This window comes from Callithrix jacchus, chromosome 6, assembly GCF_049354715.1.
Source record: "Callithrix jacchus isolate 240 chromosome 6, calJac240_pri, whole genome shotgun sequence".
Classification (NCBI taxonomy): Eukaryota; Metazoa; Chordata; class Mammalia; order Primates; family Cebidae; genus Callithrix; species Callithrix jacchus.
In genome coordinates this window covers 121,104,020-121,127,688 of record NC_133507.1, presented here as the reverse complement: position 1 = coordinate 121,127,688, position 23,669 = coordinate 121,104,020, and the positions used below count along the sequence as shown (strand labels likewise).

Below are 23,669 nucleotides of genomic sequence, written 5' to 3'. Positions count from 1 at the left end.
TCAGAGGGAAGATCTGGGACCCAAGGGCTGCTGTTCAGATTCTTTTGTTCCACAGGGTGCTCCCTTGATGTGGTGTTCTCCCCCTTCCCCTAGGGATGGGGCTTCCTGAGAGCTGAACTGCAGTGATTGGTTTTGCTTTTCTGGGTCTAGCCTCCAGTGGAGTCACCAGGCTCCGGGCTGGTGCTAGTGAGTGTCTGCAAAGAGACCTGTGATGTGATCCATTTTCAGGTCTTTCAGCTGTGGATACCAGCACCTTCTCCAGTGGAGGCAGCAGGGAACTGAAGTGGAGTCTGTGAGGGTCTTTGGTTGTATTTTTGTTTGTTTTGTGTTGGTTAACCTCCAGCCAGGAGGTGGTGCTTTCAAGAGTGCATCAACTGTGGTACTATAGGGAGGAAGCAAAGTGACCCTAGGGCAACTTTGCTTCCTCCCTACAGAAGCACGTTCAGATTTCTCAGGCGGTGGGCAAGGCCGTAGAATTCCCAAGAGATTATGTCTTTTGTCTTCAACAACCAGGGCGGGTAGAGAAAGACCACCAGGTGGGGGCAGAAATATATGTGTCTGAGCTCAGACACTCCTTGGGCGTGGCATGCTGTAGCTGCTGTGAAGGCTGGGGGTGGGGCTCCCAGGCCAATGGAGTTTTGTTACCAAGGGAGATTATGGCTGACTATGCTGAGTCACACAGGTTGCCAGGGAAGTGGGGTAAAGCTGGCAGTACAGGCCTCACCCTGCTGCCACATCTCCTGCAGTTCTAACGGCTGGGCTCACTCCCACCATGCTCCTCCAACTGCATCAAGTCTATTTCCAGGCAGCCGGTGACCAGGGCTGAGAACTTGTCCCAGACCACGAGCCTCCCCGCTGAGAAAGCAAGCAGACTCACAGCTTTTTGGCCTCTCGGGAGCCTGCAGAGGAAAGGGTCTGTGGATTATCTTGGCTTTCTAGGTATGTTGCTATAGTAGTTCGTGGAGCAAAAGTTCACGATATGAGTCTCCACATGCTGCTCTGAGAGGGATATACAAGCTAGTCCTGCCTCCTGTCTGCCATCTTAATCCTGTACCACATTTTCTTTATCCATTCATCTACTGATAGACCTTCAGGTTGGCTTCATGTCTGGGCTATTGTGAACAATGCTGCAATGTTCATAGGAGTGCAGATAGCCCTTTAATATATAAATTTCAGTTCCTTTGGATGTCTATACAAAAGCAGGATTATTGGATTGCATGGTAGTTCTATTTTTAGTTTTCTGAGGAACCTCCATACTGCTTACCAAGTGGCTGTACCAATTTACATTCTTGCTAACAGTGTATAAGGGTTCCCTTTTCTCTGCTTCCTCTTTAATCCTTATCGCTCATCTTTTTGGTAAAAGCCATTCAAGGGCCGGGCGTGGTGGCTCAAGCCTGTAATCCCAGCACTTTGGGAGGCTGAGGCCGGTGGATCATGAGGTCGAGAGATCGAGACCATCCTGGTCAACGTGGTGAAACCCCGTCTCTACTAAAAATACAAAAAATTAGCTGGGCATGGTGGCGCGTGCCTGTAATCCCAGCTACTCAGCAGGCTGAGGCAGGAGAATTGCCTGAACCCAGGAGGCAGAGGTTGCGGTGAGCCAAGATCGCGCCACTGCACTCCAGCCTGGGTAACAAGAGCGAAACTCCATCTCAAAAAAAAAAAAAAAAAAAAATGCCATTCGAAAAGCTGTGGTTTTAACTTGGATTTCTCTAATGATTAGTGGTGCTGAGAATTTTTTTATATTCTTATTGCCATTTGTATGTCTTCTTTTGAGAAATGGCCAGTCAGGTCCTTTAGCCATTTTTTTCAACTGGCATATTTATTTTCTTGCTATTGAGTTGTTTGGGTTCCTTATATATTTTGGGTATTAACTTCTTATTAGATGCATGGTTTGTAAATATTTTCCCTCATTCTGTGGGTTGTCTCTTCACTTTTTTTTTTTTTTGAGATGGAGTTTCGCTCTTGTTACCCAGGCTGGAGTGCAATGGCGCGATCTCGGCTCACAGCAATCTCCGCCTCCTGGGTTCAGGCAATTCTCCTGCCTCAGCCTCCTGAGTAGCTGGGATTACAGGCACGCACCACCATGCCCAGCTAATTTTTTGTATTTTTAGTAGAGACGGGGTTTCACAACGTTGACCAGGATGGTCTCGATCTCTCGACCTCGTGATCCACCCGCCTCGGCCTCCCAAAGTGCTGGGATTACAGGCGTGAGCCACCACACCCGGCCGTCTCTTCACTTTTTTACTGTTCCCTTTGCTGCGCAGAAACTTGTTAGTTTGATGCCATCAATTTGTCTACTTTTTACTTTTGTTGCCTGTGCATTTGGAGTCCTACCAAAAAATCATGGCCTGAACCAATGTAGTGGGGCTTTCCCCCTGGGTTTTATTCTGGAAGTTTTAAAGTTTCAGGTCTTACATTTAAGTCTTTAATTGATAATGAACTGATGTTTGAATATGGTGTAAAGGTCTAATTTCAAGGCAAAGGTCTAATATCATTCTTCTGTATGTGGATATCTAGCTTTTCAACAACATTTATTGAAGATATTTTCCTTTCCTCATTGTGTGTTCTTGGCATTTTGTCAAAAATCAGGCTGGGTACAGTGGCTCACACCTATAATCACAGCACTTTGGGAGGCCAAGGCGGGCAAATCACCAGAGTCAGGAGTTTGAGACCAGCCTGGCCAACATGGTGAAAACCAGTCTCTACTACAAATACAAAATTAGCCAGGTGCATGCCTGTAATCTCAGCTAACTGGGAGGCTGAGGCAGGAGAATTGCTTGAAACTGGGAGGTGGAAGCTGCAGTGAGCCAAAATCATGCCACTGTATTCCAGCCTGGGTGACAAGAGTGAAACTGTCTCAAAAACAAAACAAAAACCCCACAATTGACTGTCAATATGTGGATTTATTTCTGGGCTTTCTATCCTTATCCATTGGTTGATGTGTTTGTTTTTATTACCAGTTTCATGCTGTTTTGATTATAATCCCTTTATAGGATATTTTGAAATCAAAGAGTGTAATGCCTCCAGCTTTGTTCTTTTTGCTCAAGGGTATTTTGGCAATTCGGCATCTTACAACCAAACTTTTTAAAGAATTGTTTACATTTGCTGTTACCATTTCTTCACCAAGGATAAGAATATGCATTATCCTTGAACCTCCAGGCTACTGAAAGTTATCTTGCCCAAATTCTTGTGAAATTTTAAAGACATTTTTTCAGCTGTTGCTTTGCTCTATTTTTTCAAAAATTATCTTCTTTTGTCTTCTAGCTACACAATTATCTGATTTTTCTTTTATATCTCTGACTGGTTCTTCTCACACATCTTTACAACTTTTCCTTTTCTATTCCTTCCGTAAATATTAGTAGTCTTTTTTTTTTTGAGATGGAGTCTTGCTCTGTAGCCCAGGCTGGAGTGAAGTGACGTGATCTCAACTCACTGCAACCTCCACCTCCCAGGTCCTGGTTCAAGCAATTATCCTACCTCAGCCTCCCAAGTAGCTGGAGTTACAGGCATGAGCCACCATGCCCAGCTAATTTTTGTATTTTTTAGTAGAGACGGGGTTTCACCATATTGGCCAATCTGGTCTTAAACTCCTGACCTTGTGATCTGCCTGCCTTGGCCTCCCAAAGTGCTGGGATTACAGGAGTGAGTCACTGTGCCGGCCAATATTAGTAGTCTTAAGAAATCTGTTCTTGGCAGTCTGATCTTCTTCCTTTAAACTCTATAGACAATGTCCTCTACTTTCACCTACATGCTGATGGCACCAAAAGCTAAATCTCTAAGGCAACCCTCCTCTTAAGTTCATCGCCCATGTAGCAATTACCTGTTGCCCATTAGATGTCTCTACTTGGATATTTTTCTGGCACCATAAATTTAACATATCAAGACAAAACAAATCATCATTTCCTCTAAACTACTACACACACACACACACACACACACACACACAGAGTTTACTTTCTCAGGGAATGGAACCATCATTCACCCAGTGCCCAAACCAGAACTCTGAGGATGCCATCTTTAAATCCTCCATCTCCTCTGTTCTCTACTTCATATCAATTACCTTTGATCTTTCATCTTCTTCTTCTTTTTTTTTTGAGATGGACTTTCACTCTTGTTACCCAGGCTGGAGTGCAATGGTGCAATCTCGGCTCACCGCAGCCTCTGCCTCCTGGGTTCAAGTGATTATCCTGCCTCAGCCTCCTGAGTAGCCGGGACTACAGGCATGTGCCACCAAGCCCGGCTAATTTTTGTATTTTTAGTAGAGAAGGGGTTTCACCACGTTGACCACGATAGTCTCGATCTCTTGACCTTGTGATCCACCCACCTCAGCCTCCCAAAGTGCTGGGATTACAGGTGTGAGCCACTGCACCTGGCCTGATCTTTCTTCTATCTCCAAAATGTCTCTTAAATCCATTCTCTTGGTTTACTTCCTTCTGTTCTACCTGGCTTATATTTCTCATCTGAATTACAGCCACTGCTTCACATTTGGTCTCCCATTTTATGTTCTATATGCTAACCTTGGGTTATCTTTAAATATTCCAACCTCCTTGAGTCTCTTGCTTAAAAATCCTTGATGAATTTTCCATTGCCTCTAGGATTAGTACAAACTCCTCTTCATGGCTCTGCTTGGGGCTTTCCAGGCTCTGGCCCCTGCCAGTGTCTCTAGCCTCATCTCACCACTTCCCCTTGAGCTCTGTCCTGTAGGCATTAGAACCTCCTTAGGCTTTGCAGATACAGCTTGCCATGCTCAGATGTGGCCTTTCCAAGTGCTGTTCCTTCTGCTTTGAGCACTGTCTCTTACCCTGTGAATTTTTTTTCTGGCATATTTTTAAATCTTTCAGGTGTCAAACCACTAGACTATAAGTTTTTTTTGAGTGCAGGGACCATTTCCCTCCTCCGCCATCCACATCTGCATCACCTTGAGCATAATGCCTGACATATAGGAGATACTTGATACATATTGGTTGAATAAGAAATGGATAAACAAATGTATGAATTCTGGGAATTCATCTTTTCAATTGTCTCTGATAACTCATGTCTTATCAGGAGTCCCATCTATGCCTCTATCCCCATCTCAAAATTCAACTTCTCTACCCACTTCCTATGACTTCCCATAGGTTCTATTTTATTTTTCATTTCTTATAGTCCAGAGACTGCAAATGTCTAGTTTATGGAACAAATATGGCAGATGAATTTTGTTTCACCTACATAATATTTTAAATTTTGAATTAGTTGCCAACATTGAAAATGCAGAAGGTTTTCACTTTTCACAGAAGTCGGAAAGAAGTTCTAAACTTTATATAGAACCACAAAAGACCCTGAATAGCTAAAGCAATCTTGGGCAAAAAGAACAAAGCTGGAGGCACCATGCTACCTGGCTTCAAAATTTACTACAAAGTTACAGTAACCAAATCAGCATTGTTCTGGTGTAAAACAGACACACAGACCAATGGAACTGAATATAGAACTCATATATAAACCCACCCATTCATAGCAAACTTCTCTTCAGTAAAGACACCAAGAACATACAATGGGGAAAAGATAGTCTCTTCACTAAATGGTGCTGGGTGAGGCTGGGCATGGTGGCTCATGCTGTAATCCCAGCACTTTGGGAGGCCAAGGCAGGAGGATCATTTGAGGTCAGGAGTTTGAGGCCAGACTGGCCAAAATGGTGAAACCCTGTCTCTACTAAAATTACTAAACTTAGATGTCGTTGTGTGCGCCTGTAGTCCCAGCTACTTAGGAGGCTGAGGCAGGTGAATTGCTTTAACCTGGGAGGCAGAGATTGCAGTGAGTTGAGATCATGCCACTGCACTCCAGCCTGGGTGACAGAGCAAGACTCCATCTCAAAAAAAAAAATAAATAAATAAATGGAAAACTGGATATCCATACGAAGAAGAATGAAACTAGACTCCTATCTCACTACATACAAAAATTGACTCAAAATGGATTAAAGATTTAAATCTAAGACCTGAAACTATGAACATACTAGAAGAAAATACTGGGGAAATGATCCAGCACTTTGGTTTGGGCATAGACTTTCTGTATGAGACCTCAAAGGCACAGGCAATCAAAATAATACACATCAAGCTAAAAAGCTTCTTCACAGCAAAGGAAACCATAAAAAAAGTGAATGATAATCCACAGAATGGCAGAAAACACTTGCAAACGACCGTTCTGACAATAGATTAATAGCCAAAATATACAAGGAGCTCAAACAACTCAATAGGAAAAAGAAATCATCCAATTTAAAAATAAGCAAAAGATCTGAATAGACATTTCTAAAAAGAAGACATACAAATGGTCAATGGGAATATGCAAAAATGGTCAACATCTCTACTCACTAGAGAAATTCAATTTAAAACCATAATGAGATATCATCTCACCCCAGCTGAAATGGCTTTTATCAAAATGACACCCGCCCCAGCTTCTCCAGTGCTGGCGTAATCTGAGTGGCCAGGAACACAGGAAGCAAAATCCAAACCTTTCAGAGACATAATACTGACATCCTGATAGTATACATTTTACTCCTCCCTGGTTATCTTATTGTAGCAAAACAGTAACAAAATAAGACACCAGTCAGCACTTTTCTCAACTCTCATCATGTTACACTGATTATTTCAGTTTCCTTGTATAGTCTTCATCAGTGGTCTTCGAGTTTCCCAAGGATGAGACATATTTTACTCTTGGTATCTACCCCCAATACCCAGCATAGGTTCTTCTATATAATATTTGCTAAGTAAATATTATTTCAATAAACGAATATGTTATAGGTCAGTGTTCTGAGTCTCTTACAAGTAAGTGGTTAAAACTTAGGGGAACACAAACCCTAATGCAGCTATTTTCAAAGACCCCTTTTCAAGAATAGTACAATTCTGTAGAAATCCTAGGAACTCCAGAGACAAGCAGTTCAATTCATTCTGTTCAACGTAAATTCCCCTTCCAACTTATTAGTGATAACTGGAGATGACATTTTTGAGTAATCATTTCTTTTTCAGTGAGTCAGGGCCGGGATATTTCAAAGCTGTAATCCTTACTTAGCTACACCGATTTCTGTCATTAAAGATTATCCTTGAAATAGTGAATGAATGCATGTTTTCTTACCCTGGAGCTAAAATGCATTTGATAGTCCAGCCGTTCTTTGTTTGCTGTGGATGAAAGTTCACCTTTCTCTGTAATGCAAGTTACATGAACAGGTAAATTAAAACAAGTTTTGCACTGTGATTTTCCATTAATCATGATTATCAATTCATGAATTCCTGATAAGCCTGTTTGGTTAAATCTGATCTTTCACCTCCATGTTTAGAAGTTGAATTAAGGATAATTGCATGCATTATACCACTTGTGACAGTATTTGAGCTGATTAGCTTGTAGAGGACTGATTAGGGTGAAGGCTATAGTTGTATAAAAGTGTGCATTATAATAGGCTATGTAGATGAGCTTGTAGCGATATCGTATATGACATGAAACTGAAAGAACAGATTTTTATTCAAATTAGAGACTCTCTTAATTGTACTCCACAAGCGTCACGGTACATGACAGTCACTGAATGACTATGTAAATTTAGCCCCACATTTTTATCAACTACCCATCATGACTTTTCTGCTCTCTGCTGAAGAAAAAGAAAAAGCATAAATACAAAGTCCTGGCAGGTGGGATAAAAATGCAAAACAAAGAACAGCACAAAATGCACTAAAGTGTGAATCCCTATAACATGACATGCACTGTAGCATTTCATTCCATCTATTGCCAGGTCTATGAGACATATTTATTTTGACAAAGGTCTTAGAGAGACTCCAGACTCTCCTACATTACATAAAGATTTTTGGCTCATCCTTGCACCTCGTATTCCAATGCGCTTTCCTTCTTAGTATCTTTCGATTCTGTGGTGATATGTTGCCTGGCTTTGGTGCTCCAGTTTGCTTTATATTTTTTCTGTTGACCTGTTTATCATTGATAATTTAATCATAGTTGCTGCTGGCAGCCTCCGTGTGTGTTTCCTGCTTGGTTTCTGCATGTGGCAATTACCTGTTATCATCTGGGCTTCTAATATTCCTGGAGAGCGTAATGCATCAGCAGTAGCTACTCTGAAAAGTAATCACATAAACAGGAGTGTTTTCTACCCCCATCTTTAGCAGACGAGATAAAGCAAAATGTGATATTCTGGTGTGATGATGACAGAGGACTCTTGAATTATCTCAATCCAGCCAATTCAGGACATTTAGAGAGGATGTTGTAGGAAAATGTGATTTTTTTGGAAAAGCATTGTGAAGAGAACTTGTTGGGAAAAAAAAAACACCACCAAATCTTATAGAAAGGTGGCCTAATAAAAACATAAACCGAGCTTTAGCTTTCTATTTTTGATTCCAGATACTTACTATTAAGTTGTTTTTTTCTAAGAAAATATGTTTTCTAATTTGTATCTTTTCTTGTATGACTTAATTGAAAACATTCAAATATATGCAGCTTAACTAAAACATTTGGTGGGCAGGTCAAAAGCATGGTTATCTTATGACTTTCCTATGTATTTGATCTTTCTACAGGAATCATCTATGTGCTGGGGCTATAGACTAGGTCAAAGGAGACTGTCATGTAAAACAAAAAGTATGGATCTGGAGACGAGGAGATTATTGGGGTGAGCTCAATTTAATCACATGAGTTCTTAAAGGCAGATAATCTTTCCAAATGGCATAGAGAGATGAGATGGAAGAAGAGGAAGAATTCAAAGCAAGAGAGGGAGTTGACCTTCCAGTTGCTGCCTTTTAAGATGGAAGAAAGGGGCTATGAGCTCAGGAATGTGGCAGCCTTCAGAGTGGCCCTTGTCTGGGAGCCAGCAAATCTCAGTCTTACAACTGCAATGAACTGAGTTCTGTCCATAGCACCAATAAGCAAGGAAGTGTATTCTTCCTCACAGCCTCCAGAAGGCAAGGCAGCATATCAACATCATGATTTTTAGACCAGTGAAACCCATGTAGGTCTTCTGACCTACAGAGCTACTAGATAATACATTTCTGTTGTTTAAACTACTAAATTGAAGGTATTTATCACAGCAGCAGTAAGAAACTAACACAGCATGTGATGAGCAAATAGCATTACCATGGGGATTAGGGAAGTGTCAGCCTTTTGGTTTTCTTCCCTAAACTCTTTGCCAGAGATAGAGTATTCTGGTGTTGCCCATCCAGCTACCCTTACCTTTCTGAAGAGAGTTCTGGGCCAGCTAGATCTTTTGGAACTTTGTGAGGTTTAATGAAATAAGAGAAGAGGAAAAAGAAGAGTTAGAATAGACCAAAGCTTCAGAGGAGGCTCTTGCACAAAGCTGTTAATCAAGAGAGGTACTAAATTTCCTATGGGGCTGAATAGGCTGAGGGTCAGCAAGTGCTCAGGGAACTGTATGGAAATGTGGAGGTAGGAGAGGCTGTCTATAGACTGTCAGGACCCAAATCTGATGAAAGGGGTTGGAGGGCAGGGAGGGAAATAGGAGAGAAGGAGAGCGAAGAGCGCCCAGGAGACACAGAATTTTTAAGAGCTGTTAAGGATTCCATATTCATATTCCATAACTATATTTTTCAGAGATATAGGCAAAGATTGGATTTTTTTTATATAGACTATGCTTCTTCAAAAACAATTCCATTCTGGACTGAACCAAGGGTCTATGATGAACACATGATAAGGACAAGAGAAATAACTACCCTGAAAATGAATTAAATATTCAGACAAAAGAAAATATATAAAATCTGATTCAAATTGGCACTTTCTTGTCACTTTTCTCGAGTCTCTGTTTTAGATTTAGATAGATTGCTAGATGGATGGGATAACTGAGACTACTTTATAATAAGGTTCTTTTTCTATGCCAGTAGTTAAGTCTCCCTGGACAGAATATTTTTATTTCACTAATTAAACCTCCAGCTTAAACTGATGTTTGCTCAACATCAAATAGGATTATAGTTAGACCTACGTTCAAATTATAGCAACCCCTGTTATTAACTATCTGACATTAAGGATGAAATTACCCAATCTTTCAGGGTCCCAGTTTCTTCACCTCTAAAATGGGGGTAATAAAATTTGTCTTTCAATGTCATTGTGAGAATTAGATACAATATCTAAAAAGTATCTTGCAGAGTCCTTGGTACATAGTAAGCATTTAATAAACAGCAGCTACTGTTATGATGAGGGAGACTGAAGGATATTATTGTCATAATTTAACCCAGGATATGAAAGAGGACAAGTGGATGACAGTTGGTAAAACTTAGTAGCAATTTTCTTTGGAATTGTTGACATAAATAAATGCATGAGTCCTTGATTATACATTTTCCAACAACTTCAATTAATTGTGGTTTCATTTCTGAAACTCTGTTTTCAACTCCAGGACTTGCACAAGTGAGAAACACTTAGCATAAAATTTAGAGTGAAAAAAAAAAGCAATATAGAATCCAAGTGTTTGCTCCTCAGCATGTTATAATCATAACTAACCCCATGCCCTTGCTCGTAATCAAACTTTCTTTCCTTGATTTCCCCATTATTTATGAGAATGTAGATTAAAGCTCAGGCTGCAACACAGACCTTGGTCAAAATTGAGAAGTGTTAAAAATTGATATTTTTCAGCTTTCCCTTTAGTGTGATACTCAATCAAATCTCCAAGGCCAGTCTTTAAGCTGTTGTCTACTGCTTGAGGTGTCTGCCGCTACCAGTGCACTCTGCCCATCTGTCTCTCTTCTTTTCAGAGTCCAGGAAATTCTTCTGTTGAAATCCATTTCTTTTGAATATTGGCGAACAGACACCGTCTACTCTTATTTCAGTTGCTCTCTCTAGTTCACTGCATAGACGACATACTGGTTAGTTAACAACTTCAAAATCTCAATGGCTTACAATTAAAATAACGGTTTTCGTGTTCACCAGTCTGCAAGTAGATTGTAGTGCAGTTTTGTGGGCTGGGAGATTTTTTTTTTTAGGCTGCAGGTCTGTTGGGCTTAGCTGCAGGCTGTTGGCTAACTCCACATCTATTCCCAATGTATTTCGGTATTTCATCCTCCTTGGACTCCTCACCATCCAGGGAATGTCCTCATGGTGAAGGGTTGGTGCACAAGCCAAATCACACAAGCATATTTCAAGTCTCTGCTCACAACATTTACTAACATTCCATTTACCAAATCAAGTCACATGTCAAGCCCAACATCAACGGCATGAGGAAGAATGCAAAGTTACTGACAAAAGGCATGGGAATGTAAGGTGAAACTACAGGGAACTGCTGATATTTGACCATTTTTACTTAATCAAAAATGAAAATTTTATATAGCTTGACCTTATATTCCAATTACCCAAGGAAATGAAGAATTAGATAATCTTCATTTAATTCAACCTACCACAGATGGCTTCCATTTAACATACTGACTTTCACAACCAGTGTGTTCGTTTTTAAGATGCTAAAACCTTAATATCTTTGATTGGGTTATAATACAGCTACCTGCGACTTTGTGGACTCTATCTTTTTAAAAAATATACAATTTAGTAGTTGTTAGTGTATTCATAGAGTTGTGCAATCACCACCAAATCTAATTTCAGAACAATTTTATCATTCCAAAGAGAAACCTGTACCTGTTAGCAGTCATTCTATATTTCCCCTCTCCCTAGTCCCTGGAAACCAATAATCTTTTTCTGTCTCTAAGCACTTGCCTGTTCTGAACATTTCATACAAATAAAACCATACAATATAATATTTTGTGACAGGTTTCTTTCACTTAGCATAATGCTTCCAGGTTCATTTAAGTTGTAGACCATCAGTATTAAACTCCTTTTTATGGTCAAATAACCCATTGAATGCATATATAGCATGTTTTTTTTAACCATTTGCTGGATGTTTGTGTTGATTCCATTTTTGGCTACTATGAATTATGAACGTGTACGCACACGTTTATAAACGTGTTTTTCTGGGTACATAAGTTTTCAATCCTCTTTGATATATACGTAGTAGGATTTCTGGGTTGTGTGGTAATTCTATGTTTAACATCTTGAGTAACTGCCCCAAACTCTTTTCCAAAGTGGCTGCAGCATTTTACAATCCCACCTGCTATGTATGAGTTTTCCAATTTCTCCACATCCTTACCAACATGTGTTGTTGTCTGTCTTTTTAATTTAGCCAACCTAACGGGTGTGAAGTGGTGAAGTCTTATTATGGTTTTAACTCACATTTCCCTAATGACTAATGACTTAGAGGTTTTTTTATTGCGGTTATTGGCCATTTATATATCTTCTTTGGAGAAATGTCTGTTCAAGTCCTTTGCCTAATTGGCTGTCTTTATGTTGATGAGTTGTTATGAACTGGATACTAGATTTTTATTGGATATATGATTTTCAAATATTTTCACCCATTCTATGGATTTTCTTTTGACCTTCTTGATAGAGTTCTTTAATGCAAAAATGTTTTTAACTGTGATGAAGTTCAATTCACATACTTTTCTGTTGCTCTTGTTGTCTGTGCTTTTGTTGCCATATCTAAGAAATCATTGCCTAAGCAAGGTCATGAAGATTTCTACCTCTCTTTTTTCTAAGAGTTTTAGCTTTAGCTCTTACATTTAGGTCTATGATTCTTTCAAGTTAATTTTTGTATATGATGTGAGGTATGGCTTCAACTTCATTCTTTGTAGGTGGATATCCAGTAGTTCACACACCATTTGTTGAAGACATTATTCTTTTCCTGATTGAATTCTCTTGGAATGCTTGTTGAAAATCAATTGACTATAAATGTAGGAATTTATTTTTGAATTCTCAGTTCTATTGCATTGACCTATGTGCTTGTTGTTATGCTAGTGTCACACTATATTGTTTATTACAACTTTATTGTACTTCTTTTTTTGAGATAGGGTCTTGCTCTGTTACCCGAGCTGGAGTGCTATGGTGTGATTATAGCTCATTGCAGCCCTGACCTCCTAAGCTGAAGCGATCTTCCCACCTCCAGTCTCTCAAATGTCTGGGACTATAGGCATGAGCAACCATGCCCAGCTAATTTATTTCTAATTATTTTTGGAGAGATGGGGTAACACTACCCAGGGTAGTCTTGAACTCCTAGGCTCAAGTGATTCTCCTGCCTCAGCCTCCCAAAGTGCTGAGATTACAGGAGTGAGCCACTACACCTGGCCTATAGTAAGTTTTGAAATAAGGAAGTGCAAATCTTCCAACTTTGTTTTTCTGACTATTCTGTGCCCTTTTCATTTCCATATTAATTTTAGAATCAGCTTGTCAGTTTCTGCCAAAAAAAAAAAAAGAAGCCAAACTTGAATTTTGATAAGCATTATGTTGAATCTAAAGATCAGTTTGGAGCATACTGCCATTTTAAGAATATTATGCTTTCTGATCCATGAACATGGGATGTATTTCTAAATATTTAGGTCTTGTTTTGTAGTTTTCAGAGTACGAGCATTACAGTACTTTGGTTAAATTTATTTCTAAACATTTTATTCTTTTGATGCTATTATAAGTGGAATTGTTTTCTTATTTTCATTTTTGGTTTGTTCATTGCTACTTTAAGAAATAAAATTAATTTTTCTGTATTGATTTTGTACCCTTCAACCTTACTTAATTCATTTATTAGCTCCAATAGTTTTTAAAAATACAAATTAATTAGGATTTTCTACATACAAGATTCTATGTGAATAGAGATATCTTTATGTTTTCCTTTCTAATGTGGATGGTTTTTATTTCTTCTTCTGACTAAGTGGCCCTGGCTAGAACCTCCAGTGCAATGTTAAATAGAAGTGGCAAGGGTAATCATCCATGTCTTGTTCTTATGGAGAACATTTTTCATGTTTCAAACTAAGTATTGGTTTTTTACGGATGCCCTTTATCACACTGTGAAAGTTTCCCCTATTTCTAGGTTTTTGAGTATTTTGATCATAAGGGGCTGTTTTTAGTCTCTTTGTGCTTATTTCACATACTTTCACAATGAGGAATCAATGTTTTACTTTCACAATGAGGAATCAATGTTAGGGTTTAGTTCTTGATGAAAGAAAGACCTTCTTCTCTTTAATCTCAATACTTAAGAGTATCTTTCTTGCCCCAACAGCTTTTAGGTTTATTGTAACTAATATACTCAATTCTAAAATATATCCATTAATTCTTATTTGTTTAACTTTTAGAAAACATTCAGGTTAAGATGAATGCACACAGATTAAAAATTTTAGTGATTGCAAGGCAGCCTGCTTATGGCAAGCTGTGTTAATAATTTTTTCCATCAAAATCTTCTGACCTGAAACAAATGTGCAACTCTATAATTTTCCCATTTTAATTAACTTAAAAAAAACTAATACCAACTGAAAAAATTTTAAATGAGATCATTAGCCCAAAGATGCACATTTTTTTCCTCTCAACAATCAAAATAAGAAGAATTTAAAAAGAAAATTTTTAGAAAGCTTAAAATAAAACCCCAAATGCATATACTATGCATTTTATATTTTGTCTGAGTCCGTACTTATCAAATAAACAAAAAGTATAAATCTAATAGACTTCACCCTGTTCTTTTTTGTCTTGTAGTTCAGCATCTCTTTTCTAGTTTACTTATGTTTTCTTGTTTTTCTCTTGGCTCAAGTAAATATTTCATAGATAAAATGTTCTCCAAACCCTTAATCCCAAATGACAGCAAATATACCGTCTCTGATTGAGGAAATGAACATAAAATAGGTAGTACATACCTTATTGCCATTTTTTTTAACTTTGTGGTTCATAAACTATTTTTAAAAACTGATGCCCACTATGGGTCCACCCCAGAGAAAAATGCACACATGCATAGATAACTAAAATTCTGTATAAGATTTTAGGAAGTCCTCATATGTACACAGAGAATATGAAAAAAATTCAATATGTGTTCAAGCCTATATGTATAGTTAATTAAGCAGGTATAACAGGAAAATTTCAAAGACATAGGAATTACAAATATTTTTTCACATTTTGCCTGTCATTTTTGTGTCCAGTTTAGCCTCATGTTCCAGACTATCACATTGGACATCCCTGATGTTTCAAATGCTTTAGTCTTTTGCAGAGAAACAGAGAAATGATCCTGCCTCATGGTGCAGCAGACAACTGGTTAATGCTCTGTGGACTTGAAAGGAAGACAGCAATACAGAGAAACAATATTTCATTTTGCCTAGGATCTCTTTTTTATTGAATTCCTTGCCCCTTTGTTCCCTTCTCTCCCAGCTAAGAGCTTCCCTTATTGTCTCGAGGATGGGAAAACACAAGTTGGGGGAAGGAGGAGGCTAATTTTTCAGTGAGGCTCTTCAATGCCAATGACATGACAGATGGATTTGGAGGTTCACACAATCACTTTTTCTTTAATCATGCTGGCTACCACATGGTGCAGATATACAATTGGAAATGAAGGTTCATCCAGGAGGGATGTTTTAAAGTATGTACCTATGCAAAAACTACGTACAGACAGTTTGCAGAGCATGGAGCAGCCTTGCATTCTAGATATAGAGCCCTGCTCTAAAATGCTGTAGTGTGCATGGGTGTGTGAGTGAGCAGGCATGTGCGTGCACACACACACACACACACACACACACACACATACACACCCTCCTAGTTGAACAATTGTCTTATAAAGATTCTCTCTGAAAGAAAACACATTTTATCTGAAGTGCCACAAAGAGAAGAAGATTCATGCCATCCATCAATCACTAGTAACTGGCATTCAGCTCACAGATAGACTCTCCTCTTTTAATTTTTAAATCACCGTATCAATCAAAGCACCGTATTGTTCTCAGTCTCATTTTAGCTATTCTGAGTAGATCCTATCTTCTAGTCTCCTACTTGCTTCTTGGATTTTCTCCTGTTGTCTGTGTCTTATAGAAAGCATTCACAGGCTTCTGAGACACATAGTTAAAAAAAGGTATTCATTTTTCTCTAGTTAATAAATACACGAGTTTCCTTAGGAAACTGTTTGTGTTGGCTCAGTGAGGTTCAGGCTATCAATCTCCAACTTGGGTCATTGTGACATGAGAGCGAGGTACTGGCAGTGAACCTATGGCTGAGGAAGAGAGTTCAAGTTGAAGCTGCAACAAACAAATCCTAGAGGCGATTCCTTTAGCTCTGGTGCCTGGTGTTTTCAGAGAATGTCCTGGGAAATAAAACTTTATGGTGGCTTTGCCTTCATAAATCCCAGAGGAAATTAAAAGGAAGAATACTTAACTTTCAGTAAACCATCTTAGCCCCACTTCTGATCCCAGGCAATCCACTTTGTGTGCTATTCATTTCAGAGCTTTCCAGGGTTCAACTGCAGAGCTCTAGTATTGGTTTGTCTTGAAGAAAAACAAGGTGGTAGATTATAATTATTCTCTTTTGTGACATCAGACAGTAAACCCTGCATTACTGGCAGAATGGAGCATTGTTTCTAATGGTAAAATGTTAGAGTACTATAGTTGTCCATCTGACACTTTTGAGGACAAGCAAAGAGAAAAAGTTAGTGGTTCTTTCCTTTTTCATCTAAAACTGTTTCATTTGAGGCAATATTTTGATCACCTTTTATGAGCTGCATTGTCCTTTTTTTTTTTTGAGGTGGAGTCTCATTCTGTCACCAGGCTGGAGTACAGTGGTGTGATCTCGGTTCACTGCAACCTCCTCCTCCTGAATTCAAGTGATTCTTGTGCCTCAGCCTCCCAAGCATCTGGGACTACAGGCACACACCCCTGCACCCAGCTAATTTTTGTATTTTTAGTAGGGCTGGGGTTCTACCACGTTGGCCAGGATGGTCTCAATCTCTTGACTTTGTGATCTGCCCACTTCAGCCTCCCAAAGTGCTGGGATTACAGGCATGAGCCACTGCACCCAGCTGCATTGTCCTTTCTAATGGAGAAACCAGACAACTACTCAATAGTAATCCTCTCCATATTTAGGAAAGCATGAGATAGGCAGAGGAAGTGGGCAGTGCCAAGGAGAGCAAGGCTGAAATATTGGATATAGTGTTGGGAACTTCCAAGCTCTCCTGCAACACCCGAAATGGTTTTCTAGGGACCCAAAACCATCAACCTGCCTCATTGGTTGTGTCAAACTCACTCTCAAGGAGCACCATATAGGAAGGATGATATCTATTATTTAGAAATTACATTTAGCAAAATTCCATGTGTATAATTGCATCTCATTTTCTTTTAAACAATACAGAAAAATATGAAAAATGATTTGGCTTCTATTACGCTTAAAAGCTTATTAAATTAATTTATACGAATTCAATATGTTTTGAGATTCTACCAGGGCATTGTAGGCAGATACGAAAGAGGATGCAACTGCTAAAAAAATATAATTCCTGCTTTCAAGGAACTTAAAATCCTGTATATAATTTAAATAATATCTGTAACAAATAATATTTAAATAAAATCTGTAACAACAAAATCATTTGCAAGTCACATATTTGCATATGCAAATTAAAAAGCAAAAATATTTGGCAATTTGAAGGTAGGTATCTATGATTACATCTTTCTTGAAATATATCTTAGGATTCATTATGTTCAATTGTACTTTGATACAAGAACCATGACAACTTGTTAGAGAAATGTGCTGCTGTCATGCCATCTAATAGTTTTCTCTCTGTTCACTGTCCAAACTTCCAGCTATAAAAAGGTTGACTTGTAAACAAATGATTTCAGGAAACTTTCAGACAGGCAACGATGATTCATTCAGATCTTCTCTTATCTGGTATTCTTGACATTTGGGCTGTACAGCATGTATCCTGCAGCTTGCATTACACATTTAGCTCCAGGCATACTTGATATACATACTTGACTATTTAATGAAAAAATGCTAAAATGTCATATCATCAGGCTGGAATGGATAGTTTCCTACATATATAGCTACTGGCTAACTGCACATCCCTACAGGAAAAGACTTCCCTCCCCAAAACCCCATCATTCATTTGTCCTTAAATCTTGAGTGCATTTGTTCTAATCTTATGCTCTTAGTTCCTGGCTTAAGAGAAAGTCCTTAGAAATGTTTTAAATACTTTTTCTCCTACTCTTTTTAATGCTCAGTCTTGGTGCTTCTGTAATTCAACACTGGTAGTTAATGTGTTGTGTTCACAAAGACAAACCCATACCAAGGTGAGAACTCCAGCAGCAGGAAGTCAGACTTCCCCAGTGTCTCCTGGCTCCTGAGGGTTTGGTGACATTACCAGAGGATGACTTGCTGACTACTTTAAAAAACATTTATCAAACAGTTTAATATCTATTGTTCTTCAGATTTCTATGCACTTTTGCCCATTTAATTCTTATTTTAATCCAAGGAGGTAGATATTCTAATAGCCCCATTTTACAGATGGTGATGAGGGAACTGAGTTTCAGGGAAGTTAGATGTCTTGACTGTATTGACGCTTAAATTCTGGTCTTCAGAGCTAGTTCCTTTTTAATGTAACTCAATTTTCTCCCTCATTGTAACCTAAGAAGAATGCTGAGCCTGAAATGAGAAAAATCAGTCAACTACATGCTACATTTTAAGCTATAATAGGAAGTGTGGTGGGGTTGTACTTTCTAAGTTTTCTAAATGATGTTAACAAAAACCCCTCATTTATTTCAGCCTGAACATTGTAATATAACACTTCAGCATTTTCCATTAAAAACAAGAAATTGACACATATTCAAGTAAACTAAGGAAAATCGTAATTGTTCATGTTTCAAAAATGTCATTGGATATGTTAGCCAAGAGGATTGTTACTCTTTATGTATTGCTGTGTGAATAAAATGCATGATTTTACATTTCAACCCATGTTTTCAAGCCCTCGTGTAGGCACTTCATGACTGCAGCTTCATTGGCTATCTAGGCTGTTTTCTCAACTAATTCAGGAAACCAGCACATATACATGTCTCAGTGGACACACCACCAGCTTTCTGGGCTTCCGAATCCCTGGTTTCTCTGGGTCTTTTCACATCATGTACAGACATGTCCTTGGCTTCAAGATTCCAAAAGGGGCTTCCTTTAGCGAACACCTCAGGTCTCTTCCCTGTGCCCCTTCTTACTTCTTCACATGAGAGAAGGGGTTGATGTGGGATCAATTGGGTTTGCAAGAAATCAACATCATTTGGTCCATGTTTTGTGAATGCTTTGTGAATCAAAGCTCTTAAAATGCTGCAAACACAAAAGACTCCCTTGTTTCTTTTCTGTCTGATATGAAGCAATTCTGAATGAACAGTTTGCTCTGGAGACTCAAACTCTTCTTATGGCAGAGAATATTTGAAAGCCCAACTTAGCTACCAAGTTAGTCATGTTCCCCAATTGATTTTAACTGTGATGAAACTAACGTTTTAATCCTTGTGTTGTTGCTTTTGTATCTCAGCTCTCAGTTGACTGGAAGATGTTATTTATTGTCTCCCATACACAATGGGAACAAATATTTCAACCCTCACACCTGCCAATGCCAACCATCTGAATCTAGACAACCTGAATCACAGACAACCTGAATCTACAGGAAGGTCGAAAGCAGAACTTGAGATTTTCACTGGTTATTTGCTGTTGTTAAATCCCATAGGGACATCTACACTAGATGAAGAGGGTCATCTACAGAGTGAGCACTGTGCAAGGTGATAAAGATACAAAGATGATTAGGACATGCCGGATGCCCTGAGGAATTTGCAGGACGGTAAAAGAGATAGGCAGATAGGCCACAGGTGAACAGCAATATGATCAGTGACATAACACAGTATATTTAGTGACAAGAGAGGCACAAAGCAGCGATTGCTAACTCAGATCCTATGGTGAGGGGATAGGACTGGGACTAGGTCTTGCTGGATCAGGAGGCTACATGCATTGAGTCTTGAGGATTACAAATAATTGGACAAAAAGAGAAGCTGGGGGAAAGATGTTTCAGGAAAGAAGTGAAGGATGTGCTCAGGAAAATGCTTAGAATGCAACAAGCCCGAGAAGAAAAAGTCTGGGAGTTCTTGATGAGGCTGAAGAGCAGACACAGGGGACATGTTCCTCTGCATTGTATCTAGTGTGGAAAGGGGAGAGTATTTTCCAGCACATCTCAATGTCCCTGCTGCCGCCCGAACCGTGTCCTGGGGAATGGGATGTGTTTATAAACTGAGGCTGAGATCATAAGAACAGACCTCCACCCAAAGCACATTCATTGAGAGTGGGGTGGTCCCCAGAGGGGAGCTGAAGGTACAGTCACTGATTGAGTAGATGCAGGAGAGCAGAGAGAACACATGTTCATTGGAGAGGGATGAATTTCTACAAGACCCCAAGAGCTGGGAGGTGGTCAGGGTCAATCTTACAGGAAATTTCTAGGTTTGAATCTCAGCTCTGCCACAGACTCACAGATCTCTCATTGCATCAGTTTCCTCTTCTGTGACATGGAGGTAATAAAACATTCTTTTCAGAGTTGCTATGAGGTAATATATGTAAGCCTAATGCCAGTCACACAAGACGTATTTATTTGATGGAAGTTGTTATTATGACCTATTTTTAGTACTACCTGGCTTCTTTTTTTCTTTTTCATTTTTTCCATTCTGTGACCCTTCAGTCATTTGTAAGCAAAGGTCTTAGAACCATGCTTCAGTGATCTTCTGTTTTGTAACAACCACGATAGAATTTAGTGACTTAAACTCAGAGTGATTTATAACCTCTCACGACTCTGTGCCTTGACAGGGTTCAGCTGTCTGGTTCCTATGCTGGTCTCATTTGGGGTCCCTCACGCCACTTGTAGTCTGATGTTCCAGCAGGAGCTGGAATATCTAAGGTGGCCTAAATCATAAGTCTGGCTCCTGTGTGTGGATGGCCAGAAGGATGGAGTCAGATGGGTCACTGGGATGGCTAGGCCTCTCCTCCTTGGGTCATCTTGGGACCTCTCCCTGCCCACTTAGCTTCTCCATGTGGTCTGTCCAGATTTCTTGGTGGATAAGATCATCTAAAAGTACAAAAGTAGAAGCTGCGAAACTTTCTTAAAGCATATGTCAGAACTGGCACAGCATCATTTCTTCCACATTCTACAGGTAAAGCGCCCAGACTCAAGGTGAGAGGACTACACAAGGGCATGAGGACTGGTGTTATGGGATCTTTGGGATGCTGATTTCTGGCTGGAAACCTCTGTGGCTAGTGGTGCCTTTGCCCGAGTTCTTGTCCTGCATCTAGGAAGAATGAGATATGCGAACAAGTGAAGGGTGAACAAAATGAAGAGGAGCTTTATTTTATTTTGTATTTTTATGTTTTCTTATTTTTGAGATGGAGTCTTACTCTGTTGCTAGGCTGGAGTGCAGTGGCACAATCTCGGCTCACTGCAACCTCTGCCTGGGTTCAAGCGATTCTCCTGCCTCAGCCTCCCAAGTAGCTAGGACCACAGTGTGTGCCATGATGCCGGGCTAATTTTTGTGTTTTTAGTAGAGACGGGGTTTCACCATGGCCAGGATGGTCTCGATCTCTTGACCTTGTGATCTGCCTGCCTCAGCCTCCCAAAGTGCTGGGATTACAGGTGTGAGCCATCGCGCCCTGCCAGAGGAGCTTTATTAAGTGTACAACAGCTCAGAGGAGACCTGTAGTGGGCAGCTCCTCTCTGTAGGCAGGTTGTCCCATCAGGAATCAAGCTCTCACCAGAAAGGAGGCCCTGTTCCTCTCTGCAGCTGGTAGTCCTGACATCTCTGCAGGTCTATGAAGCTCTTAGCAGAGAGGGTAGCTCCTCTCTGCAGCTAGTTTTCCCATTTTCTCTCCAACCTCTCCATCCTCTGTTTGCTCTGGCTGAGCCGGGGGCTTCAGAGGACCTCAGAGGGGAGGAAATGTGTGCCCATTGGTCCATGGGCTATGGGAGGGCTGGAAAAGGTACCACAAGTCCCCATTCTGGTCTGGAGGACTGGCAGCCCAGCCCCCAACCTTCAAGCCCTCCTTGGCCTGAAGGTGGGGCCTTACCGGAACTGTCCCCTTTTACCCTCCCAGGAATCTGTTTGCCTCCTGCTGCCGTTCATGGAACCCAGGCTTGGCCCCGACTTCTTTCAGATTTGAGGGGGTGCCAACAGCAGAGAGAAGCCAGGCAGCAGGAGCAGACACTTCCAAGCTTGCAAGGGCGGGGGGGCCTTCCCCGGGCCCCTAAGAGTGAAGAGATGCGTGAGTCTGGAGCTGCATTTTGGGTGAAGCTCTTGCTTGCTCAGTGGAGAGGGAGATTGGGTGTACAGCCCCTGTTTGGCCAGCTGCAGTGGCATCTGGGGAGCTCCCCAAGAGCACGGGGAGGCTTGGATCCACAGTGTTAGTTTGGGAAGCTGCAGCCCTGCCCAGGAGTGGGGTGATCCTGCCTGCTCCACAGAGCAGGAAGTCTGGGTCTACAGCTGCAGTTTGGGCAGCGACAGTAGCACCCAGGGAACTCCTGCCCCATCTTGGAAGGGAAAGGGGCAGGGCAGGGCTCTTGCTTGGCCTGGCTCCTGCCGGCTCCACTGAGGGCGCAGTCCCAGCTGTGCCTCCCGGCTGCAGCTCGTGTGATGGCAGTGTGGTAGGCCATCTGGAGCAGCCACTGCCATCATTGGGAGGTGTCGTTCAATGGAATTTCCTTTGGAGATGAGGTGCTTCATAGAATTCAATTATGTATAGTACTGGTCTACAATCCCTTCTTCAAAACTCTTAGATATTTTTTATAATTCAGATGTTTTTAGATATTAGCGAGTTCATATAATGTACATACTGCACATGATATGCCCATCGGTTAGAAGCTGCATCCCGTAACCAAGCACGTTAATATTTCTGTAATAAATGTATTTAATATAAATATGTTATTTATAATTTATGAAGTAGAATAACTGCAGACTACAAATAGCTTCATATAAAGTTAGATCAAGTTTTGGTGTTTTCGAGATTTTTAAGTTGTGGGTAAAAACATTATGTAGCTGTATTTTGAATCAAAATAAGCTATTAAAGTTAAAATAAATTTCTGCTGTCTTGAGCCTATAGTTGGTGTCAGCTCAGGTCCTCTGGGAAGCAGACACCAAAACCATTGGAAGTGTGAGTGATTTGGGAGCCGGGAAATGACTGCGAAAGAGAAAGGGGCGGGGAAATAGGAGCAGGCAGGGAAGGGCTTTAGATCACGAGGATGGAACAGGGAGAGCCTCCTCGGCAGTGCAGTGCGGCGTTTAGAAAGTCCCGCCAGCCCCATCCGGAGCTCCATGCAGAGCCAGGCTGTCCTGCTGGAGGAGTCCCATGTTGGGCAGAAATAGCCAGACCTGAGTACTCCTACTGTTCTCCGTCACTGGCTGGGGCCGCCCAGGAAGAAGCACCGCCTTGAGGCCGGGAACTCACCGCACAAGGTTTTCTCATGAAAAGAGACCTGACCTTGTGCCTCAGTGGCTGCCCTGCCCGCAGCTCTCAGCCCGCAGACTTCCTCTGGTTCTATGTTTGTAGTTAACACAATGTGTTTCAGGATGTGTCCTCTGTGAAACTGGGTGGTGGGGGAAGGGGTTCGATCCCGTGTCGGGACTATCTAACCCATCAGCTGCATTACATTGCTCACCCACGCCATCATCCAAGTCTATCCAAACAGAAACAACTCTACAAGTTTTCTTTCCTTAATTGCCCTGCGATGTCAGAGTGAGCAATAGCTTGCAGCACAAGTGAAGAAGAGGTATCTTGGCCGTGTGGTGTGGTTCACACCTGTAATCCCAGCACTTTGGAAGGCCAAGGTGGGTGGCTCACCTGAAGTCAGGAGGTTGAGACTAGCCTGG

General features: G+C 40.6%; 1 long non-coding RNA gene across 6 annotated transcripts in view; it reads left to right on the top strand.

The window, feature by feature from the left end:
- Nucleotides 1-727: 727 nt before the first annotated feature.
- LOC128932406 (uncharacterized) overlaps nucleotides 728-23,669 on the top strand; it is a 48,496-nt gene continuing 25,554 nt past the window's right edge. For all 6 annotated transcript variants that reach the window (XR_013519382.1, XR_013519380.1, XR_008482225.2 and 3 more), the window contains exons 1-2: nucleotides 728-939; nucleotides 8,547-8,638. This is a non-coding gene — a long non-coding RNA (uncharacterized LOC128932406). The remainder of the gene's footprint in view (nucleotides 940-8,546; nucleotides 8,639-23,669) is intronic.